Consider the following 7,912-nt stretch of genomic DNA (forward strand, 5'->3'; position numbering starts at 1 on the left):
ATAGGTGTGCTAACAACTGTCCCTTGGGAGGCTTCCCTAGTCACAAAAATTAGCAGGAGACTCCTTTAAACCTCAGGGAAGCTAGGGAGGCCCCTTCTCTGGGTCCCAGCCTCCAGTTTGTATAGGGGATAAAGCATGGAGTCGGACAGCATTTGACCTTGACCAAGCCTTTAACCTCTCCTTGGGTCTGAGCCTCAATTTCCCCATCTGTACAAAAGGCACAGGAGGGGAGCAGAAACCAAATTAAATTGAATAATTATTGATATAGTGTTTAACAAACGCTAAATCTCTTCTCTTCTCCCTCGAAGTTGCTAGTTTCTGTTGCATAAATTCTGGAAATCCCTGTTCTTTCTTTCTGTTAGAAAGGGCATCGCAAAGCATTCTCTGCATGTGTGCCTTTAAGTTAGAGTCTGTACTTTATAACTGTATGTAACTCCCTGACTTCCCCAGCTTGGCTGAGGAGAACCATTCACTGTAGTTGCTGGTTAAATACACAGCTCTGAAGTGCCTGGGAGGCTCAGCTGGTTAAGCCTGTGCTCAGGTCATAATCTCACAGTTGGTGGGTTCGAGCCCCGCATCAGGCTCTGCACTAGCAGTGTGGAGCCTGTTTAGGATATTCTCTCTCTTTCGCTCTCTCTCTCAAAATTAAAAAAAAAAAAAAATTTAAGAACATCCCAGACAAATTGGGACATGTTGGCCACCCTACCAATGTAGGGTTGGGGTGCAGTAGAAGACCCTCCCCCGCTTTCTCAACAGCACTGTCTGCTCATCCACCAACCACCTCTGGGTAAAGCTGGCTCAGGTAAGACGTGCCCCTTAGCACTGTCTCAGGTACAAGTACATACTTGATGCACTTGTTCGCCAAAGTTTAGAGATACCCAGGCTCTTTGAACATGAACCGATGTTGGGGGGTGGCAAACAAAACAGCTGATACTCCCTGCTTCTGGAATGGTGGGAATTTGCTCAGGATTATCTTTCAATCAAATCTCATGCTCAAGACCAGTCTTGCAGTGGACAGAGAAAGGGAGTGTGGATAGACTCCGCCCCTGGCTGGCAGTGTGACCTTGGGCAAATCCTAAGTACCAATTTCCTCACCTGTGCATCACTGATAATATCTCTTTCATAGAAAAGTGACCTTGGGCAAATCCTAAGTACCAATTTCCTCACCTGTGCATCACTGATAATACCTCTTTTCATAGAAAAGTAACAAGCATGCTCTTGAAAGACACCGAATTCACCCCCGTTCTTCTCCCCCATCCTCTCGCCAATGATGAGATGCATATTGAGGGATGATGCAATGATGCCTCTTAATGGTCCCTCATGAGCTGAGAGTCTAACTCTTAGGATCTCATTCTTAGGATCACAGAACATTGGAATTGGAAATATTTTTTAATGTTCTGATTTATTCTTCTCTAGAATAAATGTTACTACTAATCCATGAGCCTGCGAGTTATAAAATTCCAGATTCTCAGGGGCACCTGGGTGGCTCAGTTGATTAAACATCTGACTTCAGCTCAGGTCATGATTTCGCAGTTCATGAGTTTAAGCCTTGCATCAGTCTCTGTGCTGACAGCTCAGAGCCTGGAGCCTGCTTCAGATTCTGTGTCTCTTTTTCTCTCTGCCCTTCCTCTGTTTGTGCTCATGCTCTCACTCTCTCTCTCTCTCTCTCTCAAAAATAAAAATTAAAAAAAAATTTTTAATCCAGATTCTCCAATCTAGCCATTTGACAGATAAGGAAACTGAGGCTCCTAGTGGACAGGTGAGTGCCATGCCTGCTAGACAGCAGATCTAAAATCCAATCTTCCAACTTCCAGTCTTCTGGTCTAGTTGCTTCTCCATCACTTTTCTCCCAGCCTTTTCCTCAAGGATGTGATCTCTGCAGAGTGGAATCAGGAAAAAAAGAATCAAAGCCTTAAGAAGATACTACCACATTCCTGATGTTTGGTTAAAGGGGTCAAGAGCTGGTTTTGCTGAAGGACTTAAGAAGAACATTTAAGTATCAAGTGCCTTGGGGGGCCAAAAAAGGGGGACAAGAAAATAAAGCTTAGAAGCACAAACTGGAAAGAAGACAGCAAACATTACCCAACTAGTTGGTTTCAGGATGATCCCAGTCAAGAGACTATGCTTGATGCTTAATGTTAGTGACCCAAACTTGGTTACTTTTTCTTAAATTTTGTTGTTGTTGTTGTTGTTTATTTATTTTTGAGACAGAGACAGAGCACTAGCAGGGAAGGGGCAGAGAGAGAGAAAGGGAGAGGGAGACACAGAATCTGAAGCAGGCTCCAAGCTCTGAGCTGTCAGCACAGAACCCGGACATGGGACTCGAACTCAGTAACTGCAACATCATGACCCAAGCCAAAGTCTGATGCGTAACTGACTGAGCCACCCAGGTGCACCTTGATTACTTTTTTTAAGGGGTACATTCTAGCCCCTGTGATGATTACTAAGAAATGGAGCTCCCTGGCATAGAAATATAGAAACAGAAGACTGCTTAATACAGTGGGGTGCTGGCGCTAGCTTTTCCAGGCTATCAGATGAAGATCTTTCCCATGTAGGGCACAGGTAACAGTGGGCTCAGCCGGCTTCCTCACATCTGGAATTCTGCCATGATTTCACTGACACCTCAAGGCTGCCTCTACAATTTAGGCTTGTGCCTCAGGATGGCTCTCCCCTTGATGAATCATGCCGCTAATGTGAAATCACTTTGTAAGCTGGGAAGGAACCGAATACATAATCAAAGAGCTGTATCCAATTTGCTCAGCCCAAGAATCTGACAGTTCGAAGGTAGAAAGTCCTTCTTGCCAAGAACGGATCACAAAGTAGATTAGAGAATCAAGTCTCTTATTGTAGCTTTCGAGCAGCGCTGACGACTCTAGGGTTGCCCCATCATTGTGTCCAAGAGGGAACTATGGGAATGGTTTCAAGTTACTTTAACCGTATTTTCCCCCCTAAACTCTAGACAAGAATCAGAGTTCAAAGCAAATTCCCTTCTTACTAATCCTTGAAGATAAATGAGGCTGTTTATCAGGTTCTCAGGAAGTTGTAGATTTAGCTAGGTTTTGTAATACCGTATGACAAAGACAAAGTATGTCTGAGAATAATAGAAGCAATGTAGAGTGTGAGACTCTAAAAAGTGTGTTCAATTATGCATTCGATTAAAATGGAAAATAAATTATAGGTGAAATTGCACATAACAAAAGAGACTTCTGCACTTTGTCCCTGCCCCACTTATTAAGAACCATACTCAATGAGTCAGAAGTCCAATACACCAAAGAAGTATCATATGACCCCTTGAGGTTTGTCAAAATGGGTGTAACATGTGGGGCCCCTGGGTGACCCAGTCAGTTGAGCGTCCGACTTCAGCTCAGGTCATGATCCCACGGCTCATAGGTTCAGACCCCATGTTGCACTCTGTGCTGGCAGCTCAGAGCCTGGAGCCTGCTTCAGAATCTATGTCTTCCTCTCTCTCTCTGCCCCTTCCCCATTCATGTTCTGTCTCTCACTTCTCTCTCAAAAATAAAAAAAAAATTTAATGTTTTAAAAATGGGTTTAACATGTAATAAGAAAATATGAGTAATAGTAACTTATGTAAATGCTTATCTCCCGCCAGGGGTGAGGCCAATCACTTCCATGCATCTTATAGTTGACACCAAAATAAGCGTTCAATAAACATTAGGTATCACCACAGTTATCACATATAGCCAGTATAAAACCTATGAGTTATGTACTCTTCTTGTTCCCATTTTGTAGACAAGCAAACTGAGATCGAGACATTAGGTAGTTTGCCAAAGCTCCGGAAATCATATGTGTTGGACCCAGGGTATCAGCAAATATCTTTCTGACCCAGGAGGCCATCCTTTGGTACTTCCCTGCTGTCCACATTACCTTTGTTCAATGCCTCTGTCCATTTGGCAAAATCAGTTATGCAACTAAAAGTAAGAATCACTTAGATTATGTATGTGAAGCATTATGTATGGTTAAGAGAATGGGCTTGGGAACCAACTCTTCTACTTATTGGTTGTGTGACCTTCCACAAGTTATTTAACCTCCCTGTTTCTGTTTTTTCATCTGTAAAATGGGGATAATAATACCTCATCATAGGGTTGTTGGAAGGAAAAAAATAACTCCAGATAACTTCTCTGTAAGTGTTACCCATTACTATTACTAAATGCACCTGTATCTTAAATGTAAATAGCCTCTCAGTGACATATTTGTCTACACGATATATGTTTATAGTAATGGCTTAGGACATTTTTCCGATTTGGGAAGACACCATCATCCTAGCTGATGGCCATAGACTCTAGGAGACTGGGCTTGCCCCGGCTCTGTACACAATGGTTTGAGAACAGCTTAAGCCATCAGAAATAGAGACTCTATTTATGAAGCACTTTTTCCCTTTGGGCTTTACAGACATCAAGGATCATACATTGTGAAGATGACTAATATGACCAGAGTCCTTTTCACATGGACCAGGTATGAAACTGAAGTTTCAGTCATGGCCAAAGCTACTGTTTTCAGAACAGCCAACTCAGTCAGCTTCTAGTTAGAGAAGAGGCTCCCCACGTAGGCTCTCCTGGCAGAAAGCATGACCCAAACATCTGTCATTCTGCCATTATATCTTTACTCCAGCTCCCCAAAGCCCCTTCTCCTGAAGAATCCACCAATAGGATTTAAATATGCTTGGAAGAGTCTAAGCTTTATCAGAACCCACCTTGATGGGCTCATTGGTTGATACTTTCTGCAAGTGTCTGGATGAAAAGTGAGATACTTCTAGGGACTGGACCCAGGAGGGTGAGGGAGCAGGTAATGAAGCCAACCTATGGGATGCTGTCCTTTTGTGAGTGTCCAAGTCCTTACCAAGGCATGAACAGTACGTGTTGCCTATAAAGAGACATTCAATAAGATTGTGCCTTATCTACAAGATGATATGGAAAAACTTGATTCTCTAACTCCCACAGTCTTTACATGCTCTCACTGAGGACCCCAGGAATAGTCTAAGGCTTTCTAGAACAAATGAGGGCCTGATTATTAAACATGTCTATCATTAAGCCATTAGTGATTCATACATTTAAGTCTAATTAGAAATAGGCTACTCTGCTTAATGATTGTTGCAAAGAGAAAACTGCTCAGTAATTCCAAAGATTTAATCTCCATCTAGCAGGAAATGCAGCTTTTACTAAAAGCTGGGCCACCAAGGACTTTCTCATTAAACGCAAGTCCCTCTCCGTCAGGTTGAACTGTCTTCCTCTTGTTAAGGACTCTACCTTCAAACGGTAGATGCTGATGTTATTCAATGATCTCTAAAAGTGAGGAGGCAAGAAGTTGGAACATTTGACCAAGTAAGAAATGCTCTCTCCATCTCTTTGCAGTTCAGATGAAAAACTTTCCTTACCCAACAAAAAGGTGTTCAGGATTCATGCGTAAATATTCATTCTAAAAAACAAACTTGTATTATCTTCCAGGGTATTGTATTTGCGCTTTTTTTTAACCCTCCAAAGTATGTTTACTGATTTCAAAATCTAGAGTGTTATAATTAGTTTTCACACACACACACGCAAAATGTATCGCGTGTATTTGGGCTTTGTGTTGTTTTGTTTTTTATTTATTGAGGAAGAAACTGATTACAAAATTGTCATGCTAATAACTTTATACATCCTTGTTGAATCCCCTGTCCCCTGTCCTGGAAAATCACATTTGGATATACCAGGCCTGGTCTTCCTCTTCAATTTCCTGGTTATGGAAATACAATGATAGTAAGCATGCTTAAAGATGACTGGCAGAAAGGAATACTGTTTAAAATTATTTATTTCCTCTCCTTCCCTAATATAAAATCCATGAACTATCAGCCTGGACCAAGGACCCAACTTTTTGCCAAAACATTAAAAGCCCTGCCCTCTTCTCCTCACTAGGGACCCCAGCAGATGGAGGACACCGGCATGTGCTGGTGACAGCTGGCCCAGGGGTCTCAGATGCACCCAGAACCCCCAAATGTGAGGAAGTACATTTGGCAAGATAACAGCCAGGCTGTGGCCTTTGAATCCTGGTTCTGCCCTTGGTAGCTGGTGGGACTTGTGAATGTTACCCTGCCCCTTAAGCATCCATCTCCTCATTTACGGAGTATGGATTTAAAGAAGTACATCATAGATTTGTAATGACAATTGAATGAGACCACATTTGAAAGCGAATGACAGAAGATACTTAACCAATGTTAATTTCCTGCCTCTGATCTGACTATTGATTATGAGTTTCTAACTCCCTCTACAAACTATTCTCCTTTTTAGAATTTTAATCTAGTCTTATCTTTGGCAGCTTTCCCCAAAGGAGTTATGATTTATGAAGACTCAGGATGGAATGCTAATTCAAAAGCTGCTAGCAAGACTGACTTAAGGAACACACAGAGATCAATAAATATTTGATGTGTATTGGGTTGAATAGTGGTCCTCCACAAAAACATGTGCATGCTTGAATCCCAGAAACCTCTGAATGTGACTGTATTTGTCTTTGCAAATGCAACGAACTGATGGATCTTGGAATGAAGGGATTCTTTCACTTCTTCCTGGATTATCTAGGTAGCCCCTAAATGCAGTGATGTGTCCTTATAAGAACGAGGCAGATGGGCAGATACCACAGACAGAGGAGTGGCAAATCCAGTGACCATGGCAGCAGCGATTGGAGTGCGTGGCCACAAGTCAAAGAATGTCTGCAATCCTGGAAACTAGAGACAGGGGACACATTCTCCCCAAGAGTTCCCAGAGGGAGCACAGTCCTGCTAGATTTGGAACTTCTAGTCTCCAAACTGAAGGAATAAAAGTCTCTTGTTTGAAGTCACCAAATTTGTGGGACCTTGGTACAGGAGCTATGGCAACCTACTGCATGGTGCTATTCTTATTATCAGTAAATACAGATTTCCTTCCTTTTAATTTTGTTGGAAACGTCAAACTGCTCTAACAATAAAATGTTTTATATATATATACACATACATATATGCCTATATGTGTGTGTGTTTATGGAGACAGAGTGAAAGAGATTGGCTTTAACCATTTAAACCATTACTTTTCAGCCTTGATATAGTGAAGGTAGAAATGTCCCTACTCTTGGCATTTTTGTAACAAGATTCTTAACAAAACAGTGGCAGTCAAGGGTAGATGGAAGAGCTTCTCAGCACATTAAAATCATATTAAGCCATTCTGCTTTTAATCACCAAAGTGTCCCATGAGTACCATGGAGAAATAAGAAGGGAAACCACATTTAAAGAAAGCATTTGCCTTTATACTCTTGTATGTCCGTGTTGATGATCCTGAGGAGCCCTGAATATCAATGCACTTGACATTATTACCAGAGAGGGAATTCCTATCCCTGCTTCACAAGCAGCCCAACTCCGGTCAACAAGGATAATGAAGACACTTGATAAACTCCATCACTCCCTCTTGCATAACTTACAACACTGATAACCCCCCTACATTTAAATAACAAAAGTCGAATGTTGGCTCCATCCTCTGATCTCCTTTTAAAAGTCCATATATCACTGTCTGGCGTCTTCAGGTTGGATTCATTCAGGATATTGTGTTCTCTTCCTGAGTATGCAAACGAGCTAAGTTTCTCTCAAAGGTATAGCTATGTGCTTAGGAAGAAAAGTTTATAAGATTTTCTTCTTAACTCTAATAATTGAAAATTAGCTTTCCCATAAAAAAACAATTTCCCTTTTTCCCAGGAGTGTAGTAGAACTGGAAGTTCAGAGCACATCAAGAACAAAATATTCAAATTGAATGTAAACATGTATTAAAGGTGATTTGGAACTTTGAGCAGCAGCAGGGTACCTGTGCTATTATTAAGATCAGAGTTTGGGGTGATTGTCTTACATCTCATTTCAAATGAGGTTAATGGGCTTTCAAATCATCACTGGGCGGGGGAG

General features: G+C 41.7%; 1 long non-coding RNA gene across 2 annotated transcripts in view; it reads left to right on the plus strand.

Moving 5' to 3' along the window:
• LOC115296431 overlaps nt 1–6,828 on the plus strand; it is an 11,995-nt gene extending 5,167 nt beyond the window's left edge. The window contains exons 2-3 of one of the 2 annotated variants that reach the window (XR_003910887.1): nt 4,411–4,473; nt 6,310–6,828. This is a non-coding gene — a long non-coding RNA (uncharacterized LOC115296431). The remainder of the gene's footprint in view (nt 1–4,410; nt 4,474–6,309) is intronic. The other variant, XR_003910888.1, reaches the window with a different exon arrangement.
• Nucleotides 6,829–7,912: the final 1,084 nt, after the last annotated feature.

The sequence above is a fragment of the Suricata suricatta genome, chromosome 7 (assembly GCF_006229205.1).
Source record: "Suricata suricatta isolate VVHF042 chromosome 7, meerkat_22Aug2017_6uvM2_HiC, whole genome shotgun sequence".
Classification (NCBI taxonomy): domain Eukaryota; kingdom Metazoa; phylum Chordata; class Mammalia; order Carnivora; family Herpestidae; genus Suricata; species Suricata suricatta.